Below are 15,650 nucleotides of genomic sequence, written 5' to 3'. Positions count from 1 at the left end.
CGAGGGCAGCGTACTCACCTGATGCCCTGTTTGGCTGGTGTGATGCTTGGGGTCTGTAGCAGGTGTGGCCTTAGCGTCTGTCGCTCCGCTAGAGCTCCTAGCTCGGGGTAGGGGCTACTCTCTGGTTCCGGGCGATGCCCTCTCGCTGCCTGGGGCTCCGGGTCTCTGTCCTCTGCCAGCCCCAGCAGCTGCCTTTATCTTGCTGGCTAAGGGGGTGGGCCAGGGTGGGGGCCGGCAGGAGAGGCTAAGTTCAGAGTATGAAGTGGTTCGGTTATTTTTAGGGCTTGTGGAAGTCACTCTTCCATCCCGAGGAATCGGTTACATGTCCTTCCTGCTGCGGAGGGGAGGAGGAGTGAGGGGTAAGCTTCATTCATCTGAGTCTGATCCGAGGACGAGGACGGGGCTCCGTGACTCAGCGTGGCGTGGGGCACGGGTGTCGCAGACCATTTTGAGGAAGTGACTAAGGAGGGGCATCGGACACCTGGACGACCCTGCCCCCCAAATCTGGGAGCCCCCCACCCCCCTACTCTGGACTGATGATGAGTGTGTGTCCATTGTGCCTGCAGACTGGAGCTTCCCCCTCCCCCACCTCCTCCTGCAGGTGTGGGGGAGGGGCCCTCTCCCTCTGACCTAAGGCCCAGTTCCCCTCCCCCACCCTCCCTGCCCTACAGATCACTCCCTGGAGTCCATTCTCCCTCACGCCCTGCAGCTCAGTCTGCAGATCTGCGTGTGCAGGCCTTAACTCTCCGCCAGGTCCCCGATTTAGCAAAGAATCCCACGGGGTGGCTCTGCGGTGTCCATAGCAGACTCCCGGGTCCTTGTTTACGTTTGGGCTCTTCCCTCTGACTCAGGGCCCAGACCTTCTGGGAATGGAGGGAAGGGAGGGGAGGGGAGGGGTGGCAGCCCGGGAGCTGACCGTGGGGTTATTTCTGACCCTGGAGTCATCAGCTTCCAGCCACAGAAGGAAGGGGTGAGGGTGGGTCACATCTGCCCCCACCCCCGCTTTGCTGCCCAAAGCCTGAGGGGCTTAGTGGAGGTCAGGACACTGGGGCCGAGAAGGGGCCAGTGTGGGGAGGGCATCAGGGGCCATCCAGAGCACCCGCTGCGGAGGGCAGGGGCGTGTTGCCCAGGCTGCGTGTCTAAGGTGTGCAGGTGCCGTCTGTCACCTGGCAGAACGAGGCTTTCCTTCTGACGCCCCCAGTGCCCTCTGGTGCCGGGGAGTGACACCAGGCACTGCTCACTTTTTCCCCTGAGTCAGCCTCACTCAGCCTGGCAGTGTTGGCCCATGGCGGGGAGAGGGGCATCCGGGAAACTTTCTCCCTGGTCTCCTACCCCTTCTTCCTGTGTCCCCTGCCTTTTCCCACCTTCCTGCCTGCTCCGCAGGCTCCTGGCTCTGCCCGTCAGGGTCAGGGAAATGTAAGCACCTTTGGAGCCAGGAGGGGAGAAACCTTAGGTGTCTTGGAAGCTCCTGCCCGGGGATGCCGGGGATTCCCGAGGTGCCCACCTGCTCTGGTTTTGAGAATTGAGTAAATTAAGACATGAAAAGGGTTTATGAGAAGTAGCTCAGTGGATTGAGCATGGGCTGCAAACCAAAGTGTCGCAGGTTCGATTCCCAGTCAGGGTACATGCTTGGGTTGCAGGCCATGACCCCCAGCAACCGCACATTGATGTTTCTCTCTCTCTCTTTCCCCCTCCCTTCCCTCTCTAAAAATAAATAAATAAAATCTTAAAAAAAAGAAAAGAAAAGAAAGTGGGTACTTGAAATATCAGGGGCCACTCTGTAAAGTACCTGGTTGTCTAACCGCTCTGTTGTACACCTGAACAAATACAGAATAATATTGAATGTAAACTGTGATGGAAAAATAATTGAAAAAGAAAAGCACCAGGTAGAGGCCACTTGGGGATTCACCTCAAGTGTGATTGCCCACAGCGACAGTTTCTCGGCCCTCAATACTAATAAAGAAGCTTTTCCTGACAACCAGGTCTGTTTTTATGTAATACAACTCTGCTGTCTAATACAGCCCTCACTAACCACACGTGGCTATTTAAATATATAAAATAAAATTTAAAATTCAGTTCCTCCATCCAACTAGCCCCATGTTAGTGCTCCACAGTGACCTGTACCTATAATTATCATATTGGACCATATACAACATTTCTGTCCTGGTGGAAAGTTCTATTGGGCAGTGCTGTTATAGACACCAAAAAAAAAATCTCAGGATAGTATTTCCCTTTTTGCCTTGGCTGTTAGGAAGCTCTGAGCTAATTTTTTTGTCTTCTAGCGAGTAGACTGTGTGGCTGGTGGTCTGTGTCATGAGGCTGACCACCTGTCCCTGTTGCCCGTCTCTGAGGGGCTTCCCAGAACAAGGGACTTCCGGTTTTAGAACTGGGGGCATCCTGAGAAAACTGGGAAGGGCCGGTCGGCCCACGTGCAATGCTCATCATCCAGGTGTTGGCTAAACAAGGCTGGTGGGGCAGTAAGCTGGGTGTTGCTCATTAGAGTCTCTTTGGTGGAGATGCGATACATCTGTCCCTGAAAGCTCCCTTAAATGACTGCGGGAGCGAGACTAGTAATAAATAAGTACCTGAGGCTGAATGGCTGTGCTGGTCACGTGACAGAGGGGGCTTGGGTGGAGGTTGGAGAGGGAAGGGGGTTTTCCAGAGATCACAGCCCCTCCTTTGGGCCTACTCGTCAGTCCCAGGGAATCTTCCCCTGCAAGCCACCCCCTCCAAGCGGGGCTCCACTGAAGCTGGGGATTGTGCAGAAGTTCACACCTGGCCCTTGGGGTGGAGCCCAAAGGAAGTAGCTGGCAGCAGACTCACCTGGAGTTTAGGAGCGGCAAGGTCCAGGAATGATTAATAACAGACTGCCTGAGCTTGAATCTTAACCTGTGAGACGCACTAGCTGTGTGAGCTTGGCAAGTTCCCGACCCTCTCTGTTTCTCAGTTTCCTCATCTATAACATGAAGGTGATAGTTATGCATATCTCAGAGGGTTGCTATGAAGAATATACATTTATTACACTCACCTACAGCACTTAGAACAGTGCCTGTCACACTAAATGAGTGAGGTCAGTCAGTCTTTCCCTGGATCCTGGACACCCCCAGCTTCTCCGGGTCCCAGACCCCAGTGTGTCCTCTGGGTTCGAAGATGAGTGCCCTTCAAGTCCCTGGCCGGTGGTCCTGGCTTCCCTCCAGCCTGGAAGCAGACACCGGTGCCAGGGGACAGCGCTGGGCACTGTGGGCTGGGTCTCCTCCAGGCCCGCAGGCGACAGGCCTGCTCAGCCTCTGGAGAAGAGTCATCTGAACCCAGAGGAGGGGTTTTCCGCTCTGAGTCAGCCGGCGGGGTGGACAGATGTGCGGGGATTGTTGTGACTATGGCCTGAGAGGCAGCAGAGCCCTGTGTGTGGGAGTGGGCAGCGGTCTGATGTCACGCTGCCCCGGATCAGACCGCCAGCCCGGCTCCCTAGTTACCGTATTTTGTCGTGTATGATGCGCACCCATGTTTTTGGCCCAAACATTCAGGAAATTTTTTTTGTTTTAATATTTTAATTAATTAATTAATTAATTTATATTTTGATACTTGTTTTTGTCTTATAAAGGAATCTTAGCATTTATTTTTGAACATATGACGGTACAAGCAATTTCATGTAACAATTACAAAACACAAGAACAGATACAAGGTATGTCAGGTACTATCCATGTACAATGCACATCCTTGTTTTCCCTCAAACATTTGGGCAAAAAAGTGCACATCGTACATGGCAAAGTACGGCGTATGACCTCTGAGAGCCCTTCAGCTCTCTGCCCCCCACTGTCTAAGTTTGGGATACTCCAGGAGCAGAATTGAGGCGCAGGTGAACGTTGGAGTAGTTAACCTGGGAGGGGAGGGGCACAGCGAGGGAGGGAAGGAATGAGTTGCGGGCAGAGGGAAGTAGATCATTTTTGTGGGTAATTGGGGGCTTCATCCCCCAGGGGACCCTCTGGGAGCTGGTGTAGAACATGCCTCACCCCGAGTGAGGAAGCTGGGGTCCTTCTCCACCAATCTTCACCCCTGTGTTGAGGGCCTGTTCCCTGGAAGCGCTAACTCCCCCATACTTCCGGGGGCCCCTCGGGCTGAGGGAGGCAAGTGTTTGAGATGCAGGGAAGCTGTGGGCCTCACAGGGGCTGTCCATTCAAGCTACAGGGGGCCCTGGGAAGGGGGAAGGAGGTGGGGAGGGGGCACTGGCAGCATTTGTTACTTTAGAGTCTCCCATATGTGAGATGGTGATAAACCTGTGTCGTGTGGTTGCTTTGAAGATTTAGACACGTGCTTTCCAGGTGTTCTTAAAATGAGATTATCGAGGTGGGCCGGGCCCCATCAGGCGAGCCCTTGAACAGTGGAGTTGCCTCCAGCTGGTGGCAGAAGAGGACTTCAGGGAAGCGGAGGCGTATGGGGGATTTGACACACGGTCCCTGATTAGGAATGTGGGTGCCTAAAGCAACAGAGAGAGGCCCCTGGCTGGCCACTAGCGAGGAAAGGGGGGACCTCCGTCTTACAACTTAAGGAGCTGAATTCCGCCACCTACCTGCGTGCGCCTGAGTTTCCAGGCGAGGACTCAGCCTAGTTTCCCCCTGTTGATATTCCGAGCAGGGCGCCCAGCCCTGCCAGCTGGACTTCTGACCTTGAGAGCTGTGGGCTAATAATCCATGGGTGTCGTTTAGGTCACCCTGTGTGTGGTGTTTTGCTACACAGACAACAGAGAACTAATAGAGAATGGAATCCGGGGCAGTCGAGGGAGGGTGGGAGGCCGTGCCAGCCCCCTTGTTACGGCCATGCAGTCGGCCCAGAGCTTGGCCTAAGCGTTTTCTACCAAGTGGCCAACTTGGGGGCACTAGGCGGCTAGGCTCAGTACCCCCAGGTCTCCCGCAGAGAGCTGCAAAGCGTCTCAGAATCAAGAAAGCGGAGGAAGGGGAAGTCCAGGCAGGAAGCACCCACAATCCTTCATTCCTCCCATCTCACACTTGGAGAAACTGAGGTGTGCAGCAGAGCCCGGATGCTGTGGGGCAGTGAAAGGAGCTGGTTTCAGAGCCCCCTCCTTTGGGACTCTGGTTCTACCACTTCCCAGCTCTACAACCTTGGACCAGTTGGGTCAGCTCTTTGAGCCTCAGTTTTCCTGTCTGTACAATGGGGATGAATGCTGCGGCCACGAGCAGATGCGGGAAGGATATTCTGGGCAGCGGGAAGAGCGTGGGAAAAGGCACAGAGGTAGGGACGGGGTGACTTGTATGCAGGTGCATGGGCAGAGGGTGGAGAGCCAGCCTGAACGGTGGGGGGCGGGGGGCGTCCCGTTGTGAATGCCAAGCAAGGAGTTCGGGCCCCACCCTGAAGGATTTGGGTTGGGGGCAAGTGGGGTCACAGCAGCACAGGCTCTGAATGATGAGGCTCTCAGAGGTGGCGGGGAGAAGGGGAGGAGGGGAGGAGGGGCTGAATCTGAGGGAAGCTGAGGAGAAGACGAAGATGTGAAGCCTTCAGGAGCTACTAGACGCCTGAGTGCCTGGGGCACTGTCTGAGGCAGCGACAGAGAGCTGTGTAGGGACTTGGAGGTGAGGAGAGGGAGCACTTGGGGGAAGTCAGCCATCTGGCGTGGGGACGCGCTGCCACTCCCTGAGCCGGGGATGGGAGCGAGGGAAAGGGCAGGGTGGCTGGCGGAGGGTGGAGGCAAGCGTGAGGGGCCCCGGTCTCCCAGGTAGAGCCAGGAGAGCAGTCTGGGCTGGCGACAGAGACCTGGGGGCCGTTCGTGTGCCCATGGGGATCAATCAGGCTTGGAGGGGGACGCGATCCATCTCCCAGGGGACCGCGAAGCAGGCTCAGGGGCAGACCTGGGGGAGGCAGAAGAAAAACCAGGGTGGAGTTAGCTACGGGAGATGCTGGGGGAAGGGCATGCGGTGAGGAAGGCCGAGAGCGACAGTGTCCTGGGCTGCACAGCAGGAGCGAGACGAGGAGTGGGAGGGGCCGCGGGTTCAAAGAGGGCGCCCCGGGGGACTCCGCCCAGAGCAGCCCCAGTGAGGGGGGAGGAAGCAAAGCTAGCCGCTAGGGGGCTGCCGAGGGCTTGGGCTGAGCCTCCAGGGAGGGAGGATGCTGGAAATCCCTCCTCTGGTCCTCATAACTCTCGTGGTCAGATGGGTCATACAGGAGTCAGGATTGTTGTTAAAAACCAAATCAATCGTTCACCAGGAAAGCGCCCCGATAACGGACAGCGGCGGCAGGCAGGCAGGTGCACAGTTCCCAGGGCAGGCCAGAAATGGTGTTGGAAATGGCTGGCAATGCCCCCAGTGCCCAGAAGGTGGCAGCACCTCCTCAAGTGACACTATCTCGCTGGATCAAGCAGTTTATTGTTTCAAATCTGTAATAGGAAAGAATTCTTTGCACAGCTGCTGTGGGCTGGGCTCTGGGCTAAACACTAAAGATTATATATTCTCATGGAGCCTACATGAGAATAGTTGGTTGAAGAAGCAGATAACATAAATAAGTGAATTAGCCTCATACTGGTCAATAAATCCTCTACACTCCAAAGCTTTATGCTCTCCAAAGTGCAGGGGAAACTTTCTGGAATGGGTGACCTCTGTCCCTCGTCCTTGAACAAAGGTACTGGGTTGGGTTCCGGTTCTGGGCCCACTGTTAAGTGCCGTATCTGCTTATTCACGGAACAGACTGGACGTGTTTTCCAAAGATGGCCGTCCCGTATGCACCGCTTATAATGTGACTTTGACCTTCCTCCGGCTGAGAGACAGGAGCCTGCGTGTGGCCCCCTTGAATCCAGGCCGGCCAAACTGTGACTACAGCGCAGGACACTTTATGACTTCCGAGACTGCGTCATAAAAGGCGATGTAGCTTCCACCTGATTCTTTCTTCTTTAAGATTTTATTTATTTATGTTTTAGAGAGAGGGGAAGGGAGGGAGAAAGAGAGGGAAAGAAACATTAATGTGTGGTTGCCTCTCATGCACCCCCCAATGGGGACCCAGCCCGCAACCCAGGCATGTGCCCTGACTGGGAATCGAACTGGTGACCCTTTGGTTTGCAGCCCACGCTCAATCCACTGAACTATACCAGCCACGGCCACCTGATTCTTTAGGGACACAGGCACCCATCGACCATGCTATGAGGAAACCCAAGCAGCCCGTGGAGAGATTACATGGAGATGAGTCAAGACCCCCCGCACCTGGGCTTTGCGAGCCAGGACAGCAAGCCACCTTGGAGGCAGGTAGTCCAGTGCCAGCTGCCGCCACGCTGAGCAGACATTTGCCTGATTGCAAAATTAGGAGCAAGATAAGCGATGGTTATTGTTTTAAGCCACTTAAATTTTGAGGTGGTTTGGCATGCAGCACTGGACAGCCAGTGTCTATGGGGGCCTACTCTCTGCTGGGCTCTTTGCTCAGAGCTGGGGGTGGAAAACAAGCAGACCAGGCTCCCTCTGTGCTGTTAGGGACCTTCCTGTCCAGCTGGGAGAACAGGCTGCGATCACAGTACCGTAACTCACCGGCTAGCCTAAATGTGAAGGGTGACAAGGTTCCTTGGTGCTCCAGGTGATTCACCTTGTACCTACCTTATTAACCACAAATGCTATTAATGACGCACAGGAGGCTGGGAGTGACCTGGGGGCAGCCCCGGGGAGCATGGGCCTGTGGTTGTCTCCACGTGTGCCGTCTCCAGAGCTCTGCCCTTGTCCAGGCCACCACTTCTCACCCCCCACCATTACATCAGCACCCCAACTCTCCCTTGCGTGTCTGCTCTTGCTGCCCTTGGCCACCCCCCGCCCCCGTCACCAAGCAGCAGGCAGGTCTCTCTAGATGCCAGTCTGTTCATGCTGTGCCTGTGTTTAACCCACCACAGAGCCCCCATGCTCCTGGCAGAAGACCCAAGTCTTTGCCAGGGCTCACAGAACTCCGAGTGATGGTCTGCCACCCCGCCTCCCAGTGCTCTCTCCTTCCTCCCTTTCCTGTCCCCAGAATGCACAAAGCTCTCTCCCACTCCAGGGTCTTAGTTCTTGTTGCCCCCTCTGATGAGCTGCCGGGGCCATTCCAGCCACCTCCCCTGCCCTCCCCTCCCCTGACATTTGCAGACAGACAAGAGCATGCCTGGCCCCTCTTCTCCTGTCCCCCTGCCGTCCTGCACCATGAGGGCGCCGTGTATAGGAGAGGACACCCCAGACTGCAGGCCCACATAGGTCCATAAACTCCCTCTCCCCGCCCACCCCCCAGGCCTAGAGGTGGGTGCCCTGGCAGAATAGTCTGCCCTCTTGTGGCTCGACCTCAAAAAGCGACCCACGCAGGCCCAGCAAGTGAGCCGGGAGGTTTGAGCAGAGAACACTGGGGGGCCGGGTGCCTTGAGATGAGAGAGACATCTTCGAAGGACTTGCCCGGGGTGGGGGCTGCCTGGGGGGCCATGGGGAGCCCCAGAGAGAGCATTTTCCTGGAGGTCCGGTGGCTCTCTTGAAGCCCCGCCCCCGACAGACTTGAGGAGGGAGGAAGAACAACGCTCTCCTTCGAGAAACCCTCTTTCCAGTCTGGCTTCTGGTCTCACGCTTCTGCCCGCTGTCAAGTGTTGGGACCAAGGTCAAGAACCAATGTGGTCGCCCTCTTTCTGCATGTCTTGCACTTCACTCCAGATTGTGAGTGCTGTTTTCTTACTTCTGTTACTTCTGGTGACAAACATCTCTGAGACAGGAAATTCCTTCGAAGTCCTGATCCGTGAAGAATGGCTTTGCACACGTGGCGTTCAGGACGCACCTCGATGGCATAAAGATTATTTTCAGCTCAAAATATCTGAGCAAACAGCCGGCACAGAAAAATAAAAAACAACCTTATATAAACTTTAAACAGGACCCCCCCCCATCCCCCCAAATACAGCAGCTATAAACCCCTTGTCCGGGAGGTTTATAGCCAGAAAGGACAGGGACCATCATCACCGGGATGGGTAACTGCTTAAACAACGTGGTCAGCTACTCTCCTACCTTCCACGTGTCCTTCCACAGCAGCCCTCCCTGCCCTCCCTTTCTCCTGATGAAGTGGGTTTGTAAACTCTTCCCCTTGGAGCCGATTCGCCTGAAGGCTCCCTGGAAAATAAGCTTTGCCTCCTCTCCCGCTGGCCTGTTTGTTGTTAGCTAGTTCATGGGCCCCCAAGCCCTGACCCTAAGTCAGTAGAGGAAAAAAATGTTGTTCTGCCAGTACTTTCTCCTCTTGACAACAAAACTATGAACGGACGTCTAAGACTTTCCGTCTGGTGATGGCTGGCGTCTTCCTGCTCTGCCGATATCACTGCAGACACGGAGTCCACTCTTTCTCTCCCTCTCTCCTTCGGGCGTGGTAGTGAATTGGGTTAGAGGAGATGGGGGAAAAGAGATCTTATAAGAGATTATACTGCTACATTTATTACTTATCTATACAAATCACTCTGCCTCCAGTTTAGTCACAAATAACAGAGGGCCGATGTGTGCTGAGTGCAGCGGCACAAAAGGAATGCTTCTTGCCCTGACTGGGTGGCTCAGTTGGCTAGAGTGTCAACTTTGTGCTCCCAGCTGGTGAGTTCGACCCCCAGTCACGACACATACAACAATCAGCCAATGGCCCTGGCTGGCGTGGCTCCGTGGATTGAGTGCCAGCCTGCAAACCAAGGGGTCGCCAGTTTGATTTTCAGTCAGGGCACATGCCTGGGGTGCAGGCCAGGTCCCCAGTGAGGGGGCGTGCAAGAGGCAACCACACACTGATGTTTCTCTCCCTCTCTTTCTCCCTCCCTTCCCCTCTACCTAAAAATAAATAAATAAAGTCTTTTAAAAAAGAATCAACCACTCAATGCATAAGTAAGTGGAACAGCAAACCTTGCTCTCTCTCACTCTCCCCCACCTTCCACTCCCTCTCTCAAATCAATAAATAATTTTTAAAAAAGGAATGCTTTATTGGTTCCAAAGTGATAACGGCAGGAGAGTTGATGACTTACACTTATTTGCACTTACACTTATTTGCTCTGGTCTAATTGCATTTGAGTGGAATGTACAATGTCACCAGGTGGCTTGTGCCACAGCGAGTGGACTAAAAACCCAACATAACAAAAACCCAAACCACAAGGGCTTCTGTGTTGCCGTGCGGTGCTGGGGCCGCCGTGACAGTGCCACAGCCTGGGTGGCTCCCAACAGGAACTTGGCTCTCACGGCTCTGGAGTCCGAGGTCAGGGGTCTGCTGATTCTGCTCGTCACTGAGGGCTCCTTCCCGGCTGGCAGATGTCAGCCTTCTGGCTGGGTCCTTCCGGGGCTGGGCAGGAGGGAATGAGCTCTGGTCTTTCTTCCTTTTCTTTCTTTCTTTCTTTCTTTCTTTCTTTCTTTCTTTCTTTCTTTCTTTCTTTCTTTCAAATGTGTTCCTTTTATTTTATTTATTTATTTTTAGAGAGGGAAGGGAGGGAGAGAGAGAGAAAGAAACATCAAATGTGCAGTTGCTGGGGGCCATGGCCTGCAACCCAGGCATGTACCCTGACTGGGAATCGAACCTGCAACACTTTGGTTCGCAGCCCACGCTCAGTCCACTGAGCTATGCCAGCCAGGGCTTTCCTTTTCTTACAAGACACTGATTCTATTAAGGGGACCCCCCCAACCTCATTTACATCTAATCATCCCCCAGAGACTTCACCTCCAGACACCACCACGTCAGGGGTAGGGCTTCAACACATGGATATTTGGGGGGTGGGGCGGGCAGGGCATACACAGTCCATAACAGCTTCTCTACAAACAAAGACTAGCCGGTTAAGAAGTATTATAATGAATCCCACACACAATATTTGTGTCAAAATGTGTCATGTTTTGTTTTTCTTGCGGCCTGTTCTCAGTTGGAGCTGGCCAGCGGCCATCAGAGCCCCCTCCACACTCCCCGGCGGCCAGAACCTCAGCCTGCCTCCGCGGGGACGTGCGTGGTGAGCACTCAGATACGAGACCGGGTACACGAAACACACCCTGTGTGTCGTCAATGGGAAGCTCTGCACCACCTGCGTCTTCCTTTCTGGGTCTTCAGATTCAATCCCCGGGTATCGCCTTCGAGGTGCTTTGCAACTCTTTGTAAGCTGTACGTAGCTGAAATGGAAGTGACTTCCTATATAATCATGATTTTTTAAAAAACATTTTATTTATTTATTTTTAGAGACGGGGAAGGGAAGGAGAAAGAGAGAGAGAGAGAAATATCCATGTGTGGTTGCTTCTCGTGTGTCCTCCACTGGGGACCTGGCCCACAACCCAGGCATGTGCCCTGACTGGGAATCGAACCAGCGACCCTTTGGTTCACAGGACCGCATTCAGTCCACTGAGCTACATCAGCCAGGGCTAATCATGATTTTAATGGACTTCCTCCCCATGGTGGAAAAGTCACTGTGATCTATTTTCACCTCTTCCCAACACTCCTGTACTTCGTTCAGCCGTGGTGTTTCGGGTCTTCCTTTGAACCAGCTGTAATGTCTGCCTGGTTTTCTCAGAACATACGAGCGAACTGCATTCCTCAACATGCCTTCATTCTTACACCTGTAGGAGAGTCGTGCCTTTTCCCGAAAATTACCCTTTATCCACCTTCAGCTCCACTTCAAACCGACCCTTTCCGTAAGGAGAAGAGAAGTGTGGGTAAGGGGGCTGGAATTCAGGGGGACAGTTCGTCAGAAAAAAGTTGCACGCTCTTTCCCGTGTTTCTTTTTTCGGAGTCCTGGGCGGTGGGCGTCTCACCCCGAAGTGCAGTGGCTCAGGCACCATCCTGACGGCTCGCAGTCCTCCCGGGGCACCAAGGGGGAGCTGCTTAGGGTCTCCTGGAGTCAGGGCGGGCCAAACCTCCGGTTCCTGGAACAATAGCTTTTTACATGCATCAATCACTAAGCTTCTTCGCTATTACCTAAACTAAAATTCTTCAGCTCTTGAGCCCCCATCAAAACCTGCGGGAGGCAGGGGCAGGACGGGGCTTCCCAAGGAAAAGCGGCTCAGCCTCCGAGCCACAGGTCTCCTCGGGGGATCCTGGCCGCCCCTCCTTCCAGCTGCCCCAGCCCCAAAACACGGGGTCGTTCTTGGCTCTGCCCTTTCTCCTGCCCCGACATCCGACCGTGTGATGGGCTGAATAGTGGCCCTCCAAAGGGGTCCACGTCCGAATCCTCGGAACCTGTGAATGCGTTGCCTCAGCAAAGGGATGCGTGAGAAAGGCGAGGGGTTCCAGATGGGGAGGTTACCCTGGATCATTCCCTTGGGCCCAGCATGATCTCCAGGAGGGCAGGAGGGTCCGAGTCGGGCAAAGGAGACACTAGGGTAGAAGCAGGAGTCGGAGCGATGTGCTCGGAAGAGGGAGGGAGGGGCGGTGAGCCCAGGCATCCAGGCGGCCTCCGGAAGCCGGAGGAGGCAAGGGGACAGGAGTTCTGATCTGGGTGCCACCTATCGCAGTGCTCCTTTATAAAAAGGGGTGTCAGGTTTTATCACTATCCTGCTTTCCTCCCTCTGGTGATGTAAGATAAAATCCACGCGCCACCGGCCTCACCTTGTCTAGCCGCTGATTTCCTCCGACCGTGCTCCCCGGCTCACCACGTTCCGTCCTATTAGCCTTCCTTCCGTGCATTCACTCGGCAAGCGCTTATCGACTAGTTACCGTGGAATAGACAGGGCTCTAGAGCAGGGGTTCCCAAACCGTGGCCCACGGGCCGAGTTGTCTGGCTGCTCGTTTTGCAAATTGCGTTTTACTGGGACACAGCCATGCCTTTTAAAGTAACGCCTGTAGCCGCTTCTGTGCTACAACAGCAGAGTTGGACAGAGCCCATAGGGTCCACAAAGTTTAACATTGTTACTATTGGATCCTTCACAGAAGAAACGTTTGCTGACATTTATTCTACATCAGTGCTGTCTGATATGGACACATATATTACATATGTGTATGACGAGGTCTGTCCAGAAGGTATCCAGCCATGGGATATGAAAAAGAGGGACATTTACTGAGGAAAATACAAGATATAAGAAACATTGTTTGTAGGATAATGACGCCTCAGTCCCCTTCAGTGTAGGCACCTCAGGACCTCACACAGTTCTCCCAGTCGTCCTCAGATGCCCCATCATATTTCCCTGAATCTCATCAATGGTCTGAAATCTCTTCCCTTTCAAGGATGATTTAGTTTTGGGAAAAGCCAGAAGTTGCAGAGCACTAAATCTGGGCTGTAGGGGGGCTGAGGCAATTGGGTGATTTGATGTTTTGCCAAAAAACTCTATACAAGTTGTGATGTATGAACAGGCATGTTGTCATGATGAAGCTGCCAGTCACCAGTTGCCCATAGCTGCAGCCTTCTGAATCATCCAAATAGTTTCCATGGAGGAATGTTCAAGCTTAACACAAAATTTGATGCAGATTCGCTGCCCTACTAGCTCAGTCATTTTGAATGTGACAACCACACAGTACAGATGCTCACTCAACAGCATCTATTGCCCCCATGGACAGTACAGTGAAGTCGTCATTGTTCACGCATGCACATTCCAGTCCATGCTCCTTGGCTGCCAGGTGACATCGATGTGGTGTAAACCGTTCTTGTTATATTAACAATGGTTGGATTTTTTTCTGGACAGACCTCATATATATTTATATATGTTATATATATATGCATGTATGAATATACATATTAAGCTTAAATTTGAGTCATATATATAATTAAAAAATTCAAATAGCCACCTTAAATAAGTTTATAGAAAAGAAACCATTAAGATAAATTTCTTTTTTAAAAAAATTTTACTTATTTATTTTTAGAGAGGGAAGGGAGGGAGAAAGAGAGAGAGAGAGAAACATCAATGTGCGGTTGCTGGGGGTCATGGACTGCAACCCAGGTATGTACCCTGACTGGGAATCGAACCTGTGACACTTTGGTTCGCAGCCTGCACTCAATCCACTGAGCTACGCCAGCCAGGGCTAAGATAAATTTCAATAATTTATTTTTATAACCCAATATGTTCCAAATACCATTTCAGCATGTAATCAATATAGTAAGTTATCAATGATATATTTTACTTTTTTATATGAAGCCTTCAAAATTCAGTGTGTATTTTATACTTATTGCACATCTCAAGTGGGGCTCCCTGGCCACAGGTGAGTAGAGGCTCCCGTACTGCATGGTGCGGTCCCCTAGAAGCAGGGGCCCAGCAGAGGAAAAGCAGACACGTTCCCCTGTGCCTGGGGCTTACATCCCTAGTGCGGAAGGGAGACAATGCACGCACAGGGAGAAGGAATGTTATGCCTGGTGGACCTGGGACAGTGCAGAATGTTAGGGCGGCGCTTTAAACTGGGGGAGGTGACACAGGGCAGCTGGGCAGTGGAGGACCAACCTGATCCGAGAGAAGCTGGGCTTTGCCCTCCGCTCCAGGCTCCTGGTGCCTGCTGGAGTGTCTTTGTTGTCCTGGGGGCTTGGCTGCTGGGCAGGCCGAATGGGATTTATGATGGGAACTCTGGGTCACGCTCTGTCCGCTCTGACCTCTGGAGGGACTGGGGACCAAAGGTATTAGCCAGCCTCTGGGAAAGGTTGGGGGCAAAGGTCAGCTCTGTAGGCAATATGTGGTTAAAACCTAGTAAATATTCTGGACACCAAAGCCCTGGGTGGCCTTCTCTGATGGGCAGTACTCTGTGCACATTGTCACACTGGGTGGCTGGGAGGAGGCCAAGCCATTGTCCCCGGCTCCACAGTAGAAGACAAGTGGAAGCTCTGTGCCTGGACCACGCTTCCCTGGGCTGGTTTAATCCGTATCCTTTCCCACTGATCCACCGTCTCCGTGACTATAACAGCTTCCAGTGAGTTTGGCGAGTCCTCCTAGCGACTTATCAAACCTGACGATGGCTTAGAGGAGACCCCTGAACTTGCGGTTGGTGTCAGAAGTGAGGGCGGTCTTTCGGAGAACTGCATTTCTCTAACTGTACAATTGGCCCTTTGCGCTTTACAGACACCTGCGTAAACACCTGGAGGAAAGGAGGGGCAAGCCAGGAGGTGGGGGGCTGGAACTGGGTGAGCAAAGGGTAGAGAGGAAGCAGGTTCCTTCTCGCTCACTGCATGGATAAGCTGCCGTCCACACGTACCAAATTCTCATGCTTTAAAATGGCAACATCCGGATTAAGGTCTAGGTTAAGATTGAGTTTAGAGTAGGGGGTTGGGGATTAGGGTGAGTTTTAGTGTTCTGTTTTGTCTAGTCTAGGATTAGCGTTGGGGTCTGGCCAGGGTTCAGGCTTCGGTGTTTAGTATTTGGTGTTGTGACATTCTGGTTATAGGTAAGATCAGCATTCAGACTGACTGTGTAGCTCATGGAATTCAACAACGGGGTCACGTTCAATTCCTGACGTGTGCATTTGTGTGGGTGCTCACCCAGCCAGATGCCCACCCTCTTCCAATATAACAACAGATGTCCATCAGACATTGTTTTGGAGATTGGAGGGAGAAAATACGTAACCTTAGCAATTATACCATATAATTACCAAATTGTGTAAGTCACAGAAAGACATTTTCAGATATACAGGGACTTGAACATTACGCCACCCATGAACTCTTTTTGAAAAATAAATTAGAATGAAGAGAGCTTCTCTAATAAAGAGGTATTTTCTACATGGAGCAATGATGAACAATGAAACTGGCCATAAATCGGTAA

This window comes from Phyllostomus discolor, chromosome 7, assembly GCF_004126475.2.
Source record: "Phyllostomus discolor isolate MPI-MPIP mPhyDis1 chromosome 7, mPhyDis1.pri.v3, whole genome shotgun sequence".
NCBI lineage: Eukaryota > Metazoa > Chordata > Mammalia > Chiroptera > Phyllostomidae > Phyllostomus > Phyllostomus discolor.
Note: the sequence above shows the minus strand (reverse complement) of the source record.